General features: G+C 39.9%; 1 long non-coding RNA gene across 2 annotated transcripts in view; it reads right to left on the minus strand.

The window, feature by feature from the left end:
• LOC127488755 (uncharacterized) overlaps window positions 1-17,083 on the minus strand; it is a 57,834-nt gene that overhangs the window by 2,025 nt on the left and 38,726 nt on the right. For both annotated transcript variants that reach the window (XR_011383025.1, XR_011383024.1), the window contains 2 exons: window positions 9,739-9,794; window positions 8,440-8,622 (listed from right to left, as the gene is read on the minus strand). This is a non-coding gene — a long non-coding RNA (uncharacterized lncRNA). The remainder of the gene's footprint in view (window positions 1-8,439; window positions 8,623-9,738; window positions 9,795-17,083) is intronic.

Genomic DNA, 17,083 nt, shown 5'->3' on the forward strand with positions numbered 1-17,083 from the left:
CATGACGCCCTCAAATGAAAAAGACACCCCAATTCAAGATTATGAAGATGATGACATAGAAGAAATGCAAGAAGCAGATCTCAAAAAATTGATAAGAACATTAAGAAGTTCTCAAAAACAAATTCTTGAACTACAGAAATCCTTAATGGACAAGATAGAAAATCTCTCTCGTGAAAATGAAATATTAAGGAGGAATCACAATGAAACAAAACAACTAGTACAACAGGAAACTGTGATAGTGACTGAAGTGAAGAATTCAATAGATCAAATGAAAAACAAAATGGAGAGCCTTACGAACAGAATGGGTGAAGCAGAAGAGAGAATATCGGACTTAGAAGACAGAGAACAGGAAAGGATACAGTCAGACCAAAGAAAAGAAGAGGAAATTAGAAATCTAAAACATATTGTTGGGAATCTTCAGGATACTATTAAAAAACCCAACATTCGGGTTCTAGGGGTTCCTGAAGGCATGGAGAGGGAGAAATGATTAGAAGGCCTTTTTAGTGAGATATTAGCAGAAAATTTCCCAGGTTTGGAGAAGGACAGAGAAATCCTAGTACAGGAATCTCACAGAACCCCTAATAAACACGACCAAAAGAGATCCTCACCAGGACACATTGTAATTAAACTCTCCACAGTGAAACATAAAGAAAGATCCTAAAATGTACAAGAGAGAAACGTCAGATTACTCTCAGAGGATCTCCAATCAGACTCACAGCTGACTTCTCATCAGAAACTCGACAAGCTAGGAGGGAATGGCGAGATATAGCCCAGGTACTAAGAGAGAAAAACTGCCAGCCCAGAATATTATATCCTGCAAAGCTATCATTTGTGAATGAAGGTGAAATAAAGACTTTTCATAGCAAACAGAAATTGAAAGAATTTGTTGCCACTCGTCCAGCCCTGCAAAAGATGCTTAAAGATGTGTTACACACAGAAACACAGAAACACGGTCATCAATATGAAAGAAGGTAAAGGAAGGAAAGCTCACAGCAAAAGATCACAGGGAATTCAAAGCATATATTAGAACTTATCTTTGGCAAATGGCATGGCAAAGTTACCACTTATCATTAGTCACATTGAACGTGAATGGCCTGAACTGTCCAGTTAAATGACTCCGATTGGCTGATTGGATTAAGGAACAAAACCCATCTATTTGCTGCTTACAAGAAACACATCTTTCCAACAAAGATGCATACAGACTGAAAGTGAAAGGCTGGAAAAAGATATACCATGCCAACAGAAATGAAAAAAGAGTGGGCGTAGCCATCTTAATATCAGACACCATAAACTTTACCACAAAAACTGTTAAGAGAGACAAAGAGGGGCACTATATAATGATTAAGGGATCAATACAACAAGAAGATATAACAATTATCAATGTATATGCACCTAACTACAGGGCACCAGTTTATATAAAAGATTTGTTAACGGACTTAAAGGGAGACTTAGACCCCAATACAATAGTACTGGGGGACTTCAATACTCCACTCTCAGAAATAGACAGATCAACAGGACAGAAGATCAACAAGGAGACAGTAGATTTAAACGACACTATAGCCCAAATGGATCTAACAGATATCTACAGAACTTTCAATCCTACAGCTAAAGATTTTACATTCTTCTCAGCAGTACATGGAACCTTCTCTAGGAATGACCACATACTAGGCCATAAAGCAAGTCTCAGCAAATTCAAAAGAATTAGAATCATACCAGGCAGCTTCTCAGACCATAAAGGAATGAAGTTGAAAATTAGCAACTCGGGAATCCCTAGAGCATACGCAAACACATGGAGATTGAACAACATGCTCCTGAATGAACAATGAGTCATAGAAGAAATCAAAAGAGAAATCAAAAACTTTCTGGAAGTAAATCAGGATAACAGCACAACATACCAAAGCTTATGGGATGCAACAAAAGCAGTGTTAAGAGGAAAGTTTATATCAATAGGTGCCTACATCAAGAAATTGGAAAGGCACCAAATAGATGAGCTTTCAATTCACCTCAAGGATCTAGAAAACCTACAGCAAACCAGACCCAAATCTAGTAGGAGAAGAGAAATAATTAAAATCAGGGAAGAAATCAACAGGATTGAATCAAGAAAAACATTACAAAAAATCAGCCAAACGAGGAGCTGGTTTTTTGAAAAAATAAACAAAATTGACACCCCATTGGCCCAACTAACTAAAAAAAGAAGAGAAAAGACCCAAATCAATAAAATCAGAGATGAAAAAGGAAACATAACAACAGACACCACAGAAATAAAAAGAATCATCAGAAATTACTACAAGGACCTGTATGCCAGCAAACAGGGAAACCTATCAGAAATGGATAGATTCCTGGACTCATGCAACCTACCTAAATTGAACCAGGAAGACATCGAAAACCTAAACAGACCCATAACTGAGACAGAAATTGAAACAGTAATAAAGGCCCTCCCAACAAAGAAAAGCCCAGGACCAGATGGAATCACTGCTGAATTCTACCAGACATTTAAAGAAGAACTAACTTCAATTCTTCTCAAATTATTCAGAACAATCGAAGAAGAGGGAATCCTCCCAAATTCTTTCTAAGAAGCCAGCATCACCTTAATTCCTAAGCAGGAAAAAGATGCAGCACTGAAAGAGAATTACAGACCAATATCCTTGATGAACATAGATGCAAAAATCCTCAATAAAATTCTGGCCAATGGAATGCAACAGCACATCAGAAAGATCATCCACCCAGACCAAGTGGGATTTATCCCTGGTATGCAGGGATGGTTTAATGTGTGCAAGACAATCAATGTGATACACCACATTAACAGACTGCAGAAGAAAAACCATATGATTATTTCAATAGATGCAGAGAAAGCATCTGATAAAATACAACACCCGTTCATGATGAAAACTCTAAGCAAACTGGGTTTGGAAGGAACATTCCTCAATACAATCAAAGCAATCTATGAAAAACCCACAGCCAACATCCTATTGAATGGGGAAAGGTTGGAAGCATTTCCACTGAGATCTGGTACCAGACAGGGATGCCCACTATCACCACTGCTATTCAATATAGTTCTCGAGGTTCTAGCCAGAACTATTAGGCAAGAAAAAGAAATTAAAGGAATACAAATTGCGAAGGAAGAACTCAAACAATCCCTCTTTGCAGATGACATGATTCTTTATTTAGGGGACCCAAAGAAGTCTACTAAGAGACTATTGGAACTCATAGAAGAGTTTGGCAAAGTAGCAGGGTATAAAATCAATGCACAAAAATCAACAGCCTTTGTATATACAAGCAATTCCACGGCTGAGAAAGAACTGCTAAGATCAATCCCATTCACAATAGCTACAAAAACAATCAAATACCTTGGAATAAACTTAACCAAGGACGTTAAAGACCTCTACGATGAAAATTACAAAACCTTAAAGAAAGAAATAGAAGAGGATATCAAGAAATGGAAAAATCTTCCATGCTCATGGATTGCAAGAATCAATATCATCAAAATGTCCATTCTCCAAAAAGCAATTTACAGATTCAATGCAATACCAATCAAGATACCGAAGACCTTCTTCTCAGATCTGGAAAAAATGATGCTGAAATTCATATGAGGCACAAGAGACCTCGAATAGCTAAAGCAATCTTGTACAACAAAAACAAAGCCGGAGGCATCACAATACCAGATTTCAGGACATAATACAGGGCAGTTGTAATCAAAACAGCATGGTACTGGTACAGAAACAGATGGATAGACCAATGCAACAGAATTGAAACACCAGAAATCAACCCAAACATATACAGCCAACTTATATTTGATCAAGGATCTAAAACTAATTCCTGGAGCAAGGACATTCTATTCAATAAATGGTGCTGGGAAAATTGGATTTCCACATGCAGAAGCATGAAGCAAGACCCCTACCTCACACCTTACACAAAAATCCACTCAACATGGATTAAAGACCTAAATCTATGACCTGACACCATCAAGTTTTAGAGAACATTGGAGAAACCCTTCAAGATATTGGCACAGGCAAAGAATTTCTGGAAAAGACCCGGAAGGCACAGGCAGTCAAAGCCAAAATCAACTATTGGGATTGCATCAAATTGAGAAGTTTCTGTACTGCAAAAGAAACAGCCAGGAGAGTGAAGAGACAACCGACAGAATGGGAAAAAATATTTGCAAACTATGCAACAGATAAAGGGTTAATAACCAGAATCTACAAAGAGATCAAGAAACTCCAAAACATCAAAACAAACAACCCACTTAGGAGATGGTCCAAGGACCTCAACAGACATTTTTCAAAAGAGGAAATCCAAATGGCCAACAGGCACATGAAAAAATATTCAAGGTCATTAGTAATCAGGGAAATGCAAATCAAAACCACAATGAGGTTTCACCTCACCCCGGTTAGAGTGGCTCACATGCAGAAATCTACCAACAACAGATGCTGGGGAGGATGTGGAGAAAAAGGGACACTAACCCACTGTTGGTGGGAATGCAACCTGGTTAAGCCACTATGGAAGTCAGTCTGGAGATTCCTCAGAAACCTGAAGATAACCCTACCATTCGACCCAGCCATCCCACTTCTTGGAATTTACCCAAAGGAATTTAAATTGGCAAACAAAAAAGCTGTCTGCAGCCTAATGTTTATTGCAGCTCAATTCACAATAGCTAAGACCTGGAACCAACCTAAATGCCCATCAACGGTAGACTGGATAAAGAAATTATGGGATATGTACTCTTTTTTTTAAGATTTATTTTATTTATTTGAGAGACAGTTACAGAAAGAGAGGAGAGACAGGAGAGAGAAATCTTCCACCCACTGGCTAACTCCCCAAATGGTTGCAACAATCGGGGCTGGGGCAGGCTGAAGTCAGAAGTCAAGAGTTTCGTCCAGATCTCCCTTGTGAGTGCAGGGGCTCAAGAACTCTGACCATCTTCCGCTGCTTTCCCAGGCACATTAGCATGGAGCTGCATTGGAAGTGGAGAAGCCGAGTCTCAAAATGGTACCAAATGTGTTGCCAGCTCTGCAGGTGGCAGCTTTACCTATAGTCTACAATGCTGGACCCTAAAAATAAAATCTTAAAATTTTGATCCAGGGGCTGGCACTGTGGCACAGCAGGTTAACTCCCTGGCCTGAAGCACTGGAATCCCATATGGGCACCGGATCAAGTCCCGGTTGCTCCACTTCCAATCCAGCTCTCTGCTATGGCCTGGGAAACAGCAGAAGATGGCCCAAGGCCCCGGGCCCCTGCAACCACACGGGAGACCGAGAGGAAGTTCCTGGTTCCTGGCTTTGGATGGGCACAGCTCCGGCTGTTGTGGCCAATTAGGGAGTGAACCATTGGATGGAAGACCTCTCTCTCTCCCTCTCCCCCTCTTCTCTCTCTATGTAACTGTGATTTTCAAGTAAAATAAATAAACCTTTAAATTTTTTTTTAACTTTTATTTAATGAATATAAATTTCCAAAGTACGATTTATGGATTACAATGGCTTCCCCCACATACTGTCCCTCCCACCCACAACCCTCCCCTTTCCCACTCCCCCTCCCCTTCCATTCACATCAAGATTCATTTTCGATTATCTTAATACACAGAAGATCCGCTTAGTATACATTAAGTAAGGATTTCAACAGTTTGCTCTCACACAGAAACATAAAGTGAAAAATAATAGATGATTTTTTTTAAATGATGATGAAATCAGATCAGACCTATTGTCATGTTTAATCCCAGTGAGAGTCAAGTTGGGAATTGATAATTTCTTTTTTTTTTTACAGAGGATCAGTTTAGTATGCATTAAGTAAAGATTTCAACAGTTCGCACCCCCATAGAAACACAAAGTGAAATATATTGTTTGAGTACTCATTATAGCATTAAATCTCAATACACAGCACATTAAGGACAGAGATCCTACATGAGGAGTAAGTGCACAGTGACTCCTGTTGTTGACTTTACCAATTGACACTCCTGTCTATGGCGTCAGTAATCTAGCTATGCTCCAGTCATGAGTTTCCAAGGCTATGGAAGCCCTCTGAGTTCTCCGATTCTTATCTTGTTTAGACAAGGTCATAGTCAAAGTGGAGGTTCTCTCCTCCCTTCAGAGAAAGGTACCTCCTTCTTTGATGACCTGTTCTTTCCACTGGGATCTCACTCGCAGAGATCCTTTGCCAGAGTGTCTTGGCTTTCCATGCCTGAAATACTCTCATGGGCTTTTCAGCCAGATCCGAATGCCTTTAGGGCTGATTCTGAGGCCAGAGTGCTATTTAGGACATCTGCCATTCTATGAGTCTGCTGAGTATCTCACTTCCCATGTTGGATCACTCTCCCCTTTATTTATTCCATCGGTTAGTGGTAGCAGGTACTAGACTTGTTTATGTGCTCCCTTTGACTCTTAGTCCTTTCATTATGATCAATTGTGAACTGAAATTGATCACTTGGACTAGTGAGATGGCATTGGTACATGCCACCTTGATGGGATTGAATTGGAATCCCCTGGTATGTTTCTAACTCTACCATTTGGGGCAAGTCAGCTTGAGCATGTCCCAAATGGGATATGTACTCTTTAGAATACTATACCGCAGTAAGAAACAACGAAATCCAGTCATTTGCAACAAAATGGAAGAATCTGGAACACATCATGCTGAGTGAAATAAGCCAGTCCCAAAGGGACAAATACCATATGTTCTCCCTGATCGGTGACAACTGACTGGACACCAAGAAAGGAAACCTGTTGAAGTGAAATGGACACTATGGGAAACGGTGACTTGATCAGCATAGCCCTGACTGTTAATGAACAACTTAATACATTATCCCTCTTAGTAGTTTTTTTATCTGTTCTACTTAATATGACTGGTTTAATTCTGTAATTATGACACAGTTATTCTTAAGTGTTGAAAATTAACTGAAATGTGATCCCTGTTAAACATAAGAGTGGGAATAAGAGAGGGAAGAGATGTATAATTTGGGACATGCTCAAGCTGACTTGCCCCAAATGGTAGAGTTAGAAACATACCAGGGGATTCCAATTCAATCCCATCAAGGTGGCATGTACCAATGCCATCTCACTAGTCCAAGTGATCAATTTCAGTTCACAATTGATCATAATGAAAGGACTAAGAGTCAAAGGGAGCACATAAACAAGTCTAGTACCTGCTAACACTAACCGATAGAATAAATAAAGGGGAGAGCGATCCAACATGGGAAGTGAGATACTCAGCAGACTCATAGAATGGCAGATGTCCTAAATAGCACTCTGGCCTCAGAATCAGCCCTAAAGGCATTCGGATCTGGCTGAAAAGCCCATGAGAGTATTTCAGGCATGGAAAGCCAAGACACTCTGGCAAAGGATCTCTGTGAGTGAGATCCCAGTGGAAAGAACAGGTCATCAAAGAAGGAGGTACCTTTCTCTGAAGGGAGGAGAGAACCTCCACTTTGACTATGACATTGTCTAAACAAGATAAGAATCGGAGAACTCAGAGGGCTTCCATAACCTTGGAAACTCATGACTGGAGCATAGCTAGATTACTGACGCCATAGACAGGAGTGTCAATTGGTAAAGTCAACAACAGGAGTCACTGTGCACTTACTCCTCATGTGGGATCTCTGTCCTTAATGTGCTGTGCATTGAGATTTAATGCTATAACGAGTACTCAAACAATATATTTCACTTTGTGTTTCTATGGGGGTGCAAACTGTTGAAATCTTTACTTAATGCATACTAAACTGATCTTCTGTAAAAAAAAAAAGAAATTATCAATTCCCAACTTGACTCTCACTGGGATTAAACATGACAATAGGTCTGATCTGATTTCATCATCATTTAAAAAATCATCTATTATTTTTCACTTTATGTTTCTGTGTGGGAGCAAACTGTTGAAATCCTTACTTAATGTATACTAAGCTGATCTTCTGTATATTAAGATAATCGAAAATGAATCTTGATGTGAATGGAAGGGGAGAGGGAGTGGGAAAGGGGAGGGTTGTGGGTGGGAGGGATGGTATGGGGCGGAAGCCATTGTAATCCATAAATCGTACTTTGGAAATTTATATTCATTAAATAAAAGTTAAAAAAAAAGAAAAAAAAAGAATAACTGTGTATTAATTACAGAATTAAACCAGTAATATTAAGTAGAACAGACAAAAAAATACTAAGAGGGATAACATATTAAGTTGTTCATTAACAGTCAGGGCTATGCTGATCAAGTCACTGTTTCTCATAGTGTTCATTTTACTTTAACAGGTTTCCTTTTTGGTGTTCAATAAGTTGTCACCGATCAGGGAGAACATATATTTGTCCCTTTGGGACTGGCTTATTTCACTCAGCATAATGTTTTCCAAATTCCTAACAGGGATCACTTTTCACTTAAAATTTAAACACCCAAGAATAATTGTGTGTTAATTACAGAGTTCAACCAATAGTACTAGAACAAAAAAAAATACTAAAATGTATAAAGTATTACATTGTACATCAACCATCAGGACAAGAGCTGATCAAGTTACTGTTTCTCATAGTGTCCATTTCACTTCAACAGGTTTCCCCTTTGGTGCTCAGTTAGTTGTCACTGATCAGGGAAAACATAAGATATTTGTCCATTTGGGACTGGCTTAGTTCAATCAGCATGATGTTTTCTAGATTCCTCCATCTGCAACAAAGAATTTTCAGAAGCAGATCATGTAAACTGCTTTCAAATATGACAGAGAAAAAAACTTAAACAAGAGGGTAGGCATTTAGACTAGTGTTTTTAATGCCAGTTAAGATCCCCTAATCCTAATTCAGAGTGTAAATTTGATTGCCAACATGGACTCCTGTTTCCACCTTTTTGCTAATGCAGGTGCTGTGAGACAGTAGCTATGATGACTCCAGTAATTGAGCTTCTGACACCAATGTGTATTCCTGCCCCTTGGCTTCAGCATTAGCTCAGCCATGTGTAATCTGGGCATTTTGGGATTGAGACGGTAAGATTTCTGTCTCTGTTGTCTCTTAGACTACATCGCTTTTTGTGGTTCTCAAGTATATAAATACATTTTCCATAAGGCAAAAGATTTAAGTAAAGCAAAGAGTGGGGAATATTCTTTGGCTTTAACTGTATGTTTTGGGTATTTGAAGGATTCAATCAAGACTATTTTGAGTAGGTTAAAGTACAAATGAATAATGGAATGATTTCCCTGAATAGATAACTTACAAGTCTTTAGTACAATCTGCATCTACAAACAGGCTGAGAGAAATGTACACAGTTATTAAAGAGCCTGTAGCAGATTCTGGACTCCATACATTCCTGGTTGAATTTGTGAATCCAGTACAACCTCCCAAAAGAAAATGAGGGTAACACTATTTAGCAATTCCAAAAATCACATATTAACTTTTTTTAACTAATAGGTGGCAATTTCCAATGAATAATGCTGAGTATTTATTTCCAGATTGGTACTAAATCACTGTCCACTGTATAATCTATAGGATCAATAAAGATTATTTCAAACTTTATTTTCTACAAGAATTTAGCAAATTCTGTTCTAAGTTCCAATTTGAATGATGTAACAAATGTGTCCTTTTGTTATGGAATCAGAAAAACAAGAGATCAATCTACAAATAGCTTAGATGACTCTAGTGACTTATAAACATAATAGCTTAAGCTTATTTATACATATTATCTGATGATGAACTTCATTTATATTTAATTTTCCAATCTAATTATCACATCCTCATAAAGCTCCTGAAATACAACATAAAACAAACAGGAATAAATCAATAAAGAACTTACTGGAGGCGTCTTCATTTCCTTTGGTCTTGGAAACATGCAGAGGTTTCCAGATTATTCTGGAAAAGAAAGTGGATGGAGGGAATTGTGAGAGAACTGGTCTGGCTTGGTCCTCCATTCTGCTGTGATAAGCAAGATGACAGCAAGGAATAGAGATTACGAGTCACCTTCGCTGGAGAAACAAACCAACAATCCTCCCTGTGTAGTTATAGTGCTTTACATATGAGAAGGGGTACACAAGAGCTCTCTGAAAGAATTACACTAACTGGCAATGATTGAGCACAAGTTATCATCTGGCTAATGAAAACTTTTTATTTTGCTATGTTATTTTGTAAAATTTTTTAAAAGATGATTTATTTATTTGAAAGGCAGAGTTATAGAGAGAAAGGGAAAGACGAGATTCCCACAATGGTTGGGATCTAATCTGGGCCTCATCTTGAATGCTGGCATTACAAAGCTACAGCTTAATCTTCTGTGCCACACTGCCAGCCCCAATTTTGGAAAAAAAATTAATGTTCCTGACAAGAAATAATTTATACCTTTAAGGATGAATGTTCAAATAATTTTCATTATACAACAGAAAGAAATATAATGCTACCATTAATATCTACACTAAAGATAAACATGAGTGGTATTAGCTATTTCCTATTGATACAGATGTACCACACAGGACTCTGTATTAATATTTCCATTGGGATGGGAGAGGGAGTAGGAGATGGGATGGTTTGTTGGGTGGGAGGTTGGTTATGGGGGGAAAAACCGCTATAATCCAAAAGTTGTACTTTTGCAATTTATATTTATCAAATAAAAGTTTTCTAAAAAAAATTCCATTGGAACCTCTCTTGCTGTTATATACCTAAAAATCCATAAAACATATGCAACTTACAACTTGAACTTTTCTGCCCACAAATATACTGGAAAATGGATATAATATACATTCATTGTGGTACAACTTTCTAGTAATTGCTCAAAATAATATTCTGTATCAAAGCCTTCACAGAATACTTCAACACAATAATCCTTGACTTTGCCATTTCACTTCCTTTAGCCCATGGGACATCAGCAAATATGATACCTACAAACTTGTACCTGCTGGAATTTTCCTGGTCAGTTATCTTGTGAAGAAGGCTGGGACTTGCTTGATGGAGACACAGGGACTAGGCAAGAGCAAGAGCAAACCACCAAACATAGAGGGGATAGATATTGTGGTGCAGCATGTTAAGCTGATCTTGGGACACCCCACATCACATATCAGAGTCTGGTTCGTGGCCTGGATGTTCCACACTTCCAATGCAACTCCTGATAATGTGCCTGGGAGGCAGAGGATGATGGGTAAGCTAGGTTCCTGCCATCCCCATGAGAGACTGAGATGGAACTATCAGGATACAGGGAGCATCAGCATTATCTCCTGATATCAAAGTGTGATGACAGACTAGGTTTCAGAGAGTTCCAACTCTGGAAATAATGAGGGCAGAATAAAGTAATCCGAGTGTGTCAGGGAGTGATAGAGACAAATTCTCAGATATGACAGGTTATTCCCCCACTGAAGGCCACACCTTCAGGATCCTTCCAAAGAGCAACATTTCCTAGGCCCTCGCCTATCTTTCTCAACTCACTCATGTCTTCCTTCTCAAAGTTCATGTAAAACTTGTAATGTCACCCTGTTTTTGGTACCATAGAGATGAACTAAGATAGCATAACTGAAATTTTTTTTCAAAGTTTATTTATTGATTTGAGAGGTAGAGTTACGGGGCGGGGGAGAGAAAGAGAGAGAGAGAGAAAGGTCTTCCATCTGCTGGTTCACTCCCCAAAAAGCCACAATGGCAGGAGCTGGGCTGATCCAGAGCCAGGAGCTTCTTCTGGATCTCCCATGTGGGTGTGGGGGCCCAAAAACTTGGGCCATCTTCTACTGCTTTCCCAGGCCACAGCAGAGAACTGGATCAGAAGTGGAACAGCTGGGACTCAAACTGGTGCCCATATGGCATGCCAGCATCACAGGCAGAGGTTTAACCAACTACACCACAATTGCAGCCTGAGTAACTACATCTTGATCTTGTGGGGCAAAAGAGTCGACAACAGCTTGGGCCTACACCTTGTAGGACTTCTTTGCCTCTATTGTAAAGCTCTAGGGAGAGGGTTTTGGTCAGAAAGGTATTCTTTCACATGGATTCCAACTGATGAAATCCCCTCCTTCATTTAGCATAACTATATTAGAAAGGGCAGGATCATCATCCAGAACCCTAATTTCCATCATAGAACCCACTGGCCTTGGAATCTAGATTTTGTATAAACTTCTATAAACTTAGAGAAGGGGACTCGGCAGTCTACACAACAGAGAAATGGACCAGAATTTTCACTTGTTGATGAGACACCATCAATCAATCAATCAATAAATGCCAAAAACTCACAAATGCAACTGCCCCATAGTACTAGAATTCATGCACAATTTACAGAGATTTTTTTGCCAAGGATTTTTGGAGATATTCCACTAGTATTTTGAATGCTTTCATGTTCCAAATGGACAAACCAATGTCCTGTAGGTCCAGTAACAACAGGAACCTAGAGTGGCTGAGCTAGAACCAGATTCATACTGTGCACTTTCCTGCCTATGCAGTCTACAGATTACTCTTGATCCATTGCAGACATGCAATGACCACATTTATGGAACTTCTGTAATCTACTTATGAGCATTTGGGAGAACACACTGGCCTTCATGGAGAGCACTTGTCACCCTCCCTAACCCGAGATCAGAGGATCCAATCACAGGGTGGCCTCCTCCAGAGGAAGGCCTGTGGCTCACACTTCAGTGTCAGGACTCACCCACGGGAGAACCAGGTTTTTTGCTCTGAAAAAGTGGAGAACACAAGTCCCACTTCCTAAGCTTTCCTGAGACCTGTAGGACCCATCTTTTCCCCGTTGAATCAACTGGCAGAAATATAGAATCCATGTAGTCCATGGAGCAGTTTCAGGGGAGCCAGAAGGCCTAGAATTTCTATGAAAAGCAAGGCAGGAGAGTATGGAGGCTCAAAAGGAACCTAAAAGTCCTGTGTGCTGATGATGCCACGGCACAGGAAACCTATCTTCCCCATAGCCTTGGTACTCCTCCATAAGGAAACAAGAAAGATTTGCCAGGGTGGGCACTGTGGTGTAGTGGGCTAAACCTCCGCCTGTGGTGCTGGAATCCTTTATGGGTACCTGTTCAAGCACCAGCTGCTAAACTTCCAATCCAGGTCATTGCTATGGCCTGAGAAAGCAGTAGAAGATGGTCCAAGTGCTTGAGCCCCTGCACCCACATGGGAGACCTGGAGAAGGCTCCTGGCTCCTTGCTTTGGATTGGTTCAGCTCCAGTTGTTGTTGCCATCTGGGGAATGAACCAATGGATGGAAGATCTTTCTGTCTCTCTGTAACTCTACCTCTCAAATAAATAAATAAAACAAAAATAAATAAAAGAAAGATTTGCCTATTTCCTGGGTATTCAATCCCATTGTCAGGACCTCATACATGATGCATAAGAACTCATCTGAAATCCTGTGCTAACCCAGTGGAATTCTGATGTTTAATTCTTATCTTAGCAAACTCGTATTTGAAAGAAAAAATAAAGCAGACTCAAGTAAAGAAAATCAAAGACAAAAAAGGATATTACAATGGACATCAGAGAAATACAATGGATCATTAGGGACTATTAACAGCAACTACAAAGCAACAAGTTGGAAGAGATGGTTAATTTTTGGATACATATAACCTATCAAAACTGAACCAGGAAGAGACAGAAAACCTGAATATACTAGTAAGAAGTTAACAATATTGGATCAGGAATAAAATGTCTCAAATCAAAGGTCAGTCCCAGCAGGCGCCGTGGCTCACTAGGCTAATCCTCCGCCTTGCGGCGCTGGCACACCGGGTTCAAGTCCCGGTTGGGGCTCTGGATTCTGTCCCGGTTGCCCCTCTTCCAGGCCAGCTCTCTGCTGTGGCCAGGGAGTGCAGTAGAGGATGGCCCAGGTCCTTGGGCCCTGCACCCCATGGGAGACCAGGATAAGTACCTGGCTCCTGCCATCGGATCGGCGCGGTGCGCTGGCCACAGCGCGCTGGCCGAGGCGGCCATTGGAGGGTGAACCAACGGCAAAGGAAGACCTTTCTCTCTGTCTCTCTCTCACTGTCCATTCTGCCTGTCAAAAACAAAGTCAGTCCCAAATGACTTCCCTACTAAATTCTACTATTAAAAAAATGGAAAATCAATCTTTCTGAGACTCTTCTAAAAATGTGAAAGAGAGGGAAACCTTCCTATCTAAACCTACGAGGCCAGAAATGCCTAGATTCTAAGACCAGAGTAAACCAGCAGGTGGAAGATCTCTATCTAAAGCTCTGTCTTTCAGATAAAAGCAAAGAAAAGAAAAAATAAAACTATAAGCTGGTATGCCTGATGAACATAGAAACAAAAATTCTCATGATAATACAGGGAAACTGAATCCAACCACACATCAAAAACTCAGACATCATAATCAAGTCACATGTAACCTAGGAATGCAAGAAGTGGGTTAACATATGGAAATCAATAAACAACACACATCAAAAGTATGGAAAATAAACATTATAATTATCAGAACAGATGTAGGGAAAAAATTCAATAAAACTCTACATTCATTTATGAGCAAAACTTTGAGCAAAGTATTTGTAGAAGGAACATACCTTAATAAAATGAAGCTCACATATGATAAACCCATAATCAACACCCTATTGAATGGCAAAAAGCTGAAAGCATTTCCTCTAAGATCTGGAATCAGACAAGTATTCCCACTCTCTCCCCTGTCATTCAATATTGCAATGTAAGGTTTCACCAAAGCAAGTAGGGCAAAGAAGAAAATAAAAAGCATAGGAGAGAAGAAACTCTGATTATTTCTATAACCAGATGACCATATCTTATGTATAGTGAAACCACCTAATGATCCCACCAAGAGACTGCTAGAACTGGTAAATGAATTTAGTAAAGGTGCAGGATACATAATTAACACTAAATATCAGAAATACTTTTATATACCAACAGTAAACTCAGAGAAAGTTGGAATAGATGATTAATTTTTGGATACACACAAGAACATTATAAGAACAAATTCAAAATATGTACTACATTTGATCTTAGCAAAAAAGGCTAAGAACTGATCAAATTCACAACAGAAATAAAACAAAATACTCTGGAATAAATTCAACCCATGATGTGAAAGACTTCTGTCATGAAATTTTTTTTTTAAAAATCACTGATGAGGGGGCTGCAGCACTGTGGTATAATGGAAAAAGCCACCACCTGCCATACTGGCATCCCATACGGGTGCCGGTTCAAGTCCCAGCTGCTTTACTTCCAATCCAGCTCTCTGCTATGGCCTGGGAAAGCAGTAGAAGATGGCCCAAGTCCTTGTGCCCTGAACCCATATGGGAGACCCGGAAGAAGATCCTGGCTTCAGATTGGCCCGGCTCCAGTCACTGAGGTCATTTGGGGAGTGAATCAGCGGGTGGAAGATTTTTCTCTTTCTCTGCCTCTCTGTAACTCTGCCTTTCAAATAAATAAATAAATAAATCTTTAAAAAAAACACCGCTGAAAGAAACTGAAGACAAAAATATGAAAAAAGTCCTCTTACATTCACAGATTAGAATAATTCATAACATTTCCATGCTACCCAAAGTAATATACAGATTCACCACAATTCCATCAAGACACCAGTGAAACTCTTCACATAACTAGAAAAAAAACCCTAAAATTCATGTGAGTTAACAAAAGCCTCTGTACTAGAGGCCTTTGTCTTTTAATTAAACTTGTTTCTAACTGACATTATTATAAAGTTGTAGCAGAAGCCTTCCCAAGGTCAGAAGAAGAAAAAGGGAGGAATCTGTCCTGTGGTTATCTGCCTATGATGCTTCAACTCTAGTTGCTATCTGTTTCTATGTAACCATTTCAGGTTCTCCTTGCTAGTCCAGAGCAATGGTGTTAACCCTAGCCAGACAGCATATGGCTCAGTATGTGGGTGGAAAAAAAGAATCAGTAACAATGTATACACACACAGTATTGTATCAATTCCTGTGGCCACCATGTAACATTAGAGTATCCAATCAAATGGATGCATGAAACCATATAATGGAGACAAGGAGATTAAAAACATATATAAGGAAACACCCCTCTTTGTTCCGGGCTATGGCTTTCCCATAAGAAATTTCACCTGGGCCTAACACCTGCTCAGAAGATGCAGCACACTCAGGGTGTGGGGGGGGGAGAGGGGGTGGAGTTGGGAGGGCTCTTTCTTAAGTGCTGAGTTGGGGGGAAGCACCAGAAGATGTAATTCTAGCAGCTGGAGGCTCCCTACTTGCCCTTCCTAGCAGTCTGGAATGGCTCCCACCTGTAGGATCTTAATTCTCACCAGTAACCACTCACACTCAAAATCAGTTTAAGGTTCTGACCTGTGCTTTTTTGTCATCACTTCTAATATCAAGTGTGTGATGTCTGCTAAATGAAGTAGCCCCCTGACAGTAGGGACTCCATTTTGGAGTCCTTGAGACTCCAACACCCCCCCTCACCGTGAGACTCTGGTCTGAAACTATGGTTTCAAATAGTCAAACAATAGCAGTACACTATATCACCCTTGGCAGAGCACAAAAACCCCCTAGGATGATTGCTCAAGCTTACAAGCACAAAAAGTTGCCCCTGGGTTACCTGGGTTCATAATGAAGATGTGATTTGTCTGTGTCTTACATTAATGTCATGTCCTAATTGCTAATTGTAAGATTGTAACTAGTATTGTCAAGATTATGATAAATATTAATTTCACTTAGGTTTTGGGTTATGTTGACCCCAGTAACCATGTACTCTTTTGATTCTCCTTTGGTCTTAACAATTGTGTATAGCAACCGTGCATAGCAACCGTGTAGTCCCCCCTTCCCGGTTTTGCGGTTTTTGCCTTTATAAACCCTAACCTTTGGTTATTCGGGGCTGCTCTGTTCATGTATGATCAGACAGCCCCAGCATGCTGGATAATCAATAAAACTTCCCCGTGCTGTTTGCACAAGAGACGTGTCTCTTGGTGACGTTTTTCGGGTGGTCGACTCTCACACTAAATACCAACCAATTCTCCAACAATTCAATTTTAACATCCTCTAAGAGTGAGCAGAAGCCTCCCAGGTTCAGGGCTCAGTCTCACTACACAGCTCAGGGCAGATACCAGTGGAAAGCATGTGTGCTAATTCTGGTCATCTGTACCCATTCTGAAGCTATTCAGACATCCCATCCATCACCTCATTAGCACAGTTAGGCTAATAAGGGATGTATTAGGCACTACCAGAGCCACCTACCTCTCAGGAAATACCA

The sequence above is a fragment of the Oryctolagus cuniculus genome, chromosome 16 (genome assembly GCF_964237555.1).
Source record: "Oryctolagus cuniculus chromosome 16, mOryCun1.1, whole genome shotgun sequence".
Classification (NCBI taxonomy): domain Eukaryota; kingdom Metazoa; phylum Chordata; class Mammalia; order Lagomorpha; family Leporidae; genus Oryctolagus; species Oryctolagus cuniculus.